Here is a 6,197-nt window from a genome sequence, read left to right as displayed (position 1 = left end):
TTATTAAGCCAGTTTTTTATTTTGTTCAAATTACCCAAGATTCGAGAAACTCAACTAATGGATTGGGAAACTCAGCAGACCAACTCAACTTGACCTTGCAAAATGATGAACTCGTCTAGCAATTTTGATTAAAATTATCAAAAAATCTTCAATATTGTAATGTCTGAAATGCTGGAAATTCAGGCATGTTTGGTTCTTGTTTTTCAATTGAAATAGTTTTTGTTTCAAAACAATATGTACTAAAAAGCGAAGAAGACATATTTTTATTTATTGTAGAAAAACTTCTGAATTAAACCAAACATGAATTAAACGCAAACATGAATTAAAACATGAAAAAAAAACAGCTGATTGAACAATCAAAAACATCAAAGGTTTAATCTAATTTTTTTGTGCAAACTAAAAAAAATAGCAAAAAATAGGAAAATCAAAAACTTAAAAAAGTAAGAACAAAGTTCTTCTTATTTGCTTAAATTATTCACTAGTATTAAAAAACGTCTGGAAAACTGATTTAGATTTTTCCAAATCATATCTTTAGACTTCAAGCTTTCTTACGAAAAAAAAAACAAGAAGTAACTGAAAAAAACTTTCGGATAATAAGCCGATGTAATTAAAGCTGACACTCAAGTGCCGAAAATAAACCGACAAAATTTTGGCACAAAACATACCATTAAAGGAACTCATTACAGACACAATAGGCTCATGCCTAATATGCGTCCACTAGATTCACCTCTCCAGTAAAACACGTGTAACATTTTCACGAGCGAAGTCTGTGCCTAAAGTTATTTATGGGAAAAAAGCCTAGTACCCGATTGCAAAACCCATGCTTATCTCAAGCGTAAATACTAAATGATAAAATTGGACCACAACAACTAATGGAACCAATTTGATGGGCGATAATTTAGAGCGGCTAGTAATTTAGATCGTTAAGTAATTTGCTAGCAGGGGAATTTTTTCGTAAGGAACAGAAAGTGAAACCAGTGTATTATATCGCTTGTGTTAATCTTTAAAAGCGTTTAAGAGAATAAGCTTCATGAAAAAATTCACACTAAGCAAAAATGGAACATCTGTGAGAAATCATTTGCCTATCAATTTTTGAAATAAAAATGGTTAGAGAAGTAAACATCTTAGAGCATTTTGTTGCGCTGGGTAAGTAAAATGGGGAGAAAGTGATAAGAGCCAAAAAGATAATCAAAAAAGGCAGACGGTTACTGTGCGCCTTACTGTTATCATCGCTAAGGAGAGAGAGAAAAAAACAAAGAATGATTTTCTTTTTTCCCCGATTCGACTGACAACAACTTGCTTTGATTTTTCGCTCAATCATCTACGACCGTTCTTTGAGGTAACTGATTTCGCGTGAAAAAATAGTGTACGTCATAAATCCATCCCGCCTTTAGAAAGGTGGTCGGGTCAAAAACATTTTAAATTACTCGAGCGGAAAATAAAACATACGTTGTTGTGTGGAAAAGGTAGTAAAATCAGGGGCGGATCAGGGGGGGGGGGGGGTTGGGTGGTGGTTATTGTTGCTGCAAATGCCCTCTTCCTCTCGGAGATTTGACCCCCTGGCCACTCAACTGTCCCCCTTATGATTCATAAAGAATATCCATTTTTAGCCCAACTACGGTTTTCAGGGCTAGGACGTGCCAAAAAAACTTCCTTCATTTTTGCCCGCAAAAATATTAGTTCCAGCAAAACAATCATCGAACGTATCGGTAACTTATAACAACATTGATGCATTTTGTCTCGCCTCGCTCAAAGTCACCAAAAACTGTTTACTCTGAAAACAAACACGCCACCGCCTATAAATAAACTTCAAGGTAAACTGATTTAACTTTTATTTCGATTCTAAAACAAGCCGAACTTAATAAGCTTAACTAATCAAAATTAGTCTTACTTGACACTTCTATTTACTTACGAAAGAGTCATTTTTCACAATAAACAATTTTCGTTATACCTTCGTCCAAATAAAATTAACAGCGGTTTTAATTGTTTCCAACTAAAATTCATCAAAATGGCGAAGCCTGCGAACAACCTATCCAAGTTTGGGCGAAGCTTTCTTGTATTATCTCTTATGTTTTTGAGTGGAGCTCACTTATCATTTATTGGACCTCTTTTTCCAATGGAGGCCAGTTATAAAGGAGTGTCCAAAACTGTTATAGGGAGTGTGTTTGGGATATTTGACCTAACTTGCGTGATAGTTGGGTTTCTACTTCCCCCTATTTTAAACTATCTCAAGTTAGAAACCGTTTTCACTGCTGGTCTTATGCTCATGTCTCTATGTATAATAGGGTTTGGTTTGACAACGTTTCTTACTCAAGTTTGGGCTTACATTGTAGCTTGTACTCTTCTCAGAGTTTTAATAGCATGTGGGTTTTCTGTGTCCTTTTTCTCGACATTTCCTATTTTGTTCACACTTTTTCCCAATAAAAAAGGCGAAGTGACTGCATTGACGCAAGTCTTTTTTGAACTTGGAATGATTTCCGGCTGCTGCACAGAAGGTTTACTCTATAAATGGAAAGGTTTTGGCCTGCCTTTTATTATTTTGGGAGTAATGACTTTAATAATTGCAATTCTCTGTGCAATATTTTTAAGCTTGGACGATGAAAATGAGTCTAATTCATCAGAAAACGAGCCGTTTGTCAAAACCATAGAAGAGGAAATAAGTGGAATTACTATGTTCGATCTTCTAGCGTCGCCAAAAATTTTGGTCGCGACAATTCCAATATTTTTCAGCTGGACTCTTCAAGGTACCATTTTTGTGTACCTCACGCCATTTCTACGAAGCGTTATCGGCGTTTCTCAAAGCTGCATTGGCTTCTACTTTCTTCCGATAGCCTTCACTGGTCTTATTGCGTCACCAATTTTGGGCAAACTTGTGGACAAAGGGCAAACATGGAATTTGTACTTGCTATCGCCAGTTTTAGGCGTGCTAGTTTGCCTATTTTTTCTATTCATATCAAAATTGGAATCGCACTATGTCATTACAACAATGCTTTTAATAGCTTTGGCCTTGACTAGCTTATGCTACGTATCAGGGTTCATTGCTGGGGTCAACGTCCTATTAGAGGTCCTCCAGAATATTAGTCCGAACTCAAACTGTACTGCAGTAATGTCGGCTTGGAATAACATGATTATAATGAGCGGACGAATGTTCGGAAGCATGGTAATGGGGGGACTTCTCTTCGATTTTGGGGGTTTCTCGTCCGTGCTATGGACCCAAGCAGGATTCCATTTGATTTCAATAGCAGCAGCCATGTTGTCATCAATATTTGCCAACAAGAATAGACTCTATGTTGTAAACTAACTTCTAATTTGGAAGTTAACTGGGCTCAATTTTTTATCAACTCGGTCACTTCTATCTGATTCAACAGCCCGTGTGAATTCTTGTCAGAAAGTTTTCAAATTTTGATCCATCAAAAGTTAAATTTCATATATTGGTAGAATAATTGTTTACGATAGAGTAGTGAATATTTCGAATAATTATAAACTTGAATCTATTAGGAAAAATACGTAACTAAAGTTGATCTAATCGCTTACCGTTCTATTTGTTCGAGAACTCGAAAAAAATTTCGTTTGTCACCAAATCTACACATCACACCAAAAACTATTATACTACACTTTGACAATTGGATACCTGATAATTGTTTCGAATTCACTATTAGTTTCGCTTTGACAACTTAGAGATGACATATCTTTCTCGTGAACTATCTTTTTTAATCACCAGTCTGCTGTAAAGCAGCAAAAAAAACAATACTGCTCATATCAGGGCGAAATCCTGAATGTTCCAACTGCCTTTTAAGGTCTATGAAGCAGTAATAAAATGAAAAAAATAAATGTAATAAAAAAAATTTACATTGAGAATTTTGGTGAAAAATTTTCCCACTTACGTCATAAACAGTACAAAATGATAATTTTGCTCCCAGTAACAACTCAATTATGAAATTAAGCTTCCTCTAACCAATTTGGAATGGTTTTTAAGACGGATCAAATCTCCGATTACGCGTTTATAGCGCGAATTACATCGCGCGTTAATTGTCCCGCGCGGTAAAATCGTTATTTTTAAACCCCCATAACTTTACGAAAAATGATCAGAGCTGAAATAGCCGACAAAAATTGCTAGTTACAAAGTCGAAATTTGTCTGAAGAAAAAAAACCCACCCGCGCACAAATATTCCGTTACTTTCGTTACGAAAGACGGAACAAAAGCAATATAAATAACCATCAACTCTTTACGAGACTGCTCGTAATAGGGCGAAACCGCGAATGCTTCGGCTGTTCTTTACAGTGTCTTGTTTTTTATCCAAGTTATTGCCCAATTTTTCAAAAATTTGAAAAAACGACTCCCAATCAAACTGATTGTTTTAAAAACCTTCCCCTAAAACGATATAATTAGCATCTACTTATTCATTATTTGGTGCGCCATCAATTAGTGGTCTTCAATTAGTTTTCAAACAATTTTCGCAGTGCGTTTAATTGCCGTATTTACTATGCGTCGACAGAAAACTCGAAACTTCAAGCGAATTAGTTGTCCCGAATTTGCCAGTGCCATATTTCAAACTCCTAAAAAAGGCTAGTTGCCATTTTGATATCTGAGCTCAGTGCAGCAAAATTTTTCACAGTGAAACAAGACTATTCAAACCAAAGCCCTGAATATTTCTACTGCCATTTAATTGGTCTCGAATAGTTTTTGCTAAACTAGATATCGGCAAATCTACAAATTTTTAACTGATAACATCAATTTTTAGCTGTTAAAATTTGAGTCGTTTATGAAATAAATTAGACCAGACCAATTACCTTGCCTCAATTCTATTTCAAGCATTTATGTACTGCGGGATAATTAGCCCAGTGCAAACTACATAACGAGAAGTTTATACAGACTTGTTGTAGCTACTATGGTAGTGTGCATATCGGGCTGGGCCCATGCAGATCAAGGGAACAAAAAACCACCCCGAGAATATATATCAAAATTCGGAACAATAATTCTACCAAAATTTTGTAACACAGAGGCGAAGCAAAGGTTTGTAGCAAGATACACGCGATTTGATTTCAAGCAATTTTTGTTAAATTTGAGGAAAGATGCTGAGAAAAGCAACAGCCATCGTTAAATGACTACTGAAAAACCTGAATTTACTAGGCCGTAACTGAGCAGACAAAATTTGGATAGACAACATTCAGCCGAAAAAACACGAACAATTTGAGATACAAAACGTGAAGCAAGAATGTAGAATGAAAATATGTTGAGTAGTCAAACGACGACTTTTGAGGCAACCAAACAACCGAATTCATTAAAGCCGAAGAAACAATTAAAGCAAAAGATTTTTATAAAAATTTTGAATCGCAAGCGTACTTACATAACCAAACTGGTTTAAAGACAAAGAAAAGTTAAAAAGTTTTGTAACACAGAGGCAAAGCAAAGGTTTGTAGCAAGATACACGCGATTGGGTTTCAAGCGATTTTTGTTGAATTTGAGGAAAGATGCTGAAAAAAGCAACAGTCATCGTGAAATGAGTACTGAAAAACCTTAAATTACTAGGCCGTAACTGTGCAGACAAAATTTGGATAGACAGCATTCAGCCGAAAAAAACACAAACAATTTGAGATACAAAACTTGAAGCAAAAATGTAGAATGAAATAATGTTGAGTCGTCAAACGCCGACTTATGAGGCAACCAAACAACCGGATTTAATTAAGCCGAAGAAACAATTTAAGCAAAAAAATTTTATTAACATCTTGAATCGCAAGCGTACTTACATAGCCAAACTGGTTCGAAGACAAACAAGAGGTATAATATTTTCTGCAAAACTTGGGTAGGGCTTTTAACATTACTTGAGAACCAGGATTTTAGCTAAGCAAATCATAAAAATTCTCAAATTTCCCGCCTATCCACTGCACATTTTAACGGAAGAGATCTGTAGCAAGCAGTAACAGGATGGATGATTATTAATTAAAGACCCCTAGAAAAATAGCTTCAGCCGAGTGAAAACAAAAACAAATAATGACAAGTTTCACCATGGGAAACATTTGCACCTTTTTGCTACTAATTTAAAATGAGAAAACTCAGAAAATAAATAAAAACTTGGATGACTTAGTTTTGAATTACTAATCACAACTTCCGAACAATGACCGCTCGACTAGTATAAAAGTTTGAAAATGTATCGATTAGCATAACTTTGATACCTTTACTTCTCAGAAACACAAGA

The sequence above is a fragment of the Symsagittifera roscoffensis genome, chromosome 1, assembly GCF_963678635.1.
Source record: "Symsagittifera roscoffensis chromosome 1, txSymRosc1.1, whole genome shotgun sequence".
Classification (NCBI taxonomy): domain Eukaryota; kingdom Metazoa; phylum Xenacoelomorpha; order Acoela; family Convolutidae; genus Symsagittifera; species Symsagittifera roscoffensis.
The sequence above is the reverse complement of the archived record's forward strand: the minus strand, read 5'-3'. Positions refer to the sequence as shown.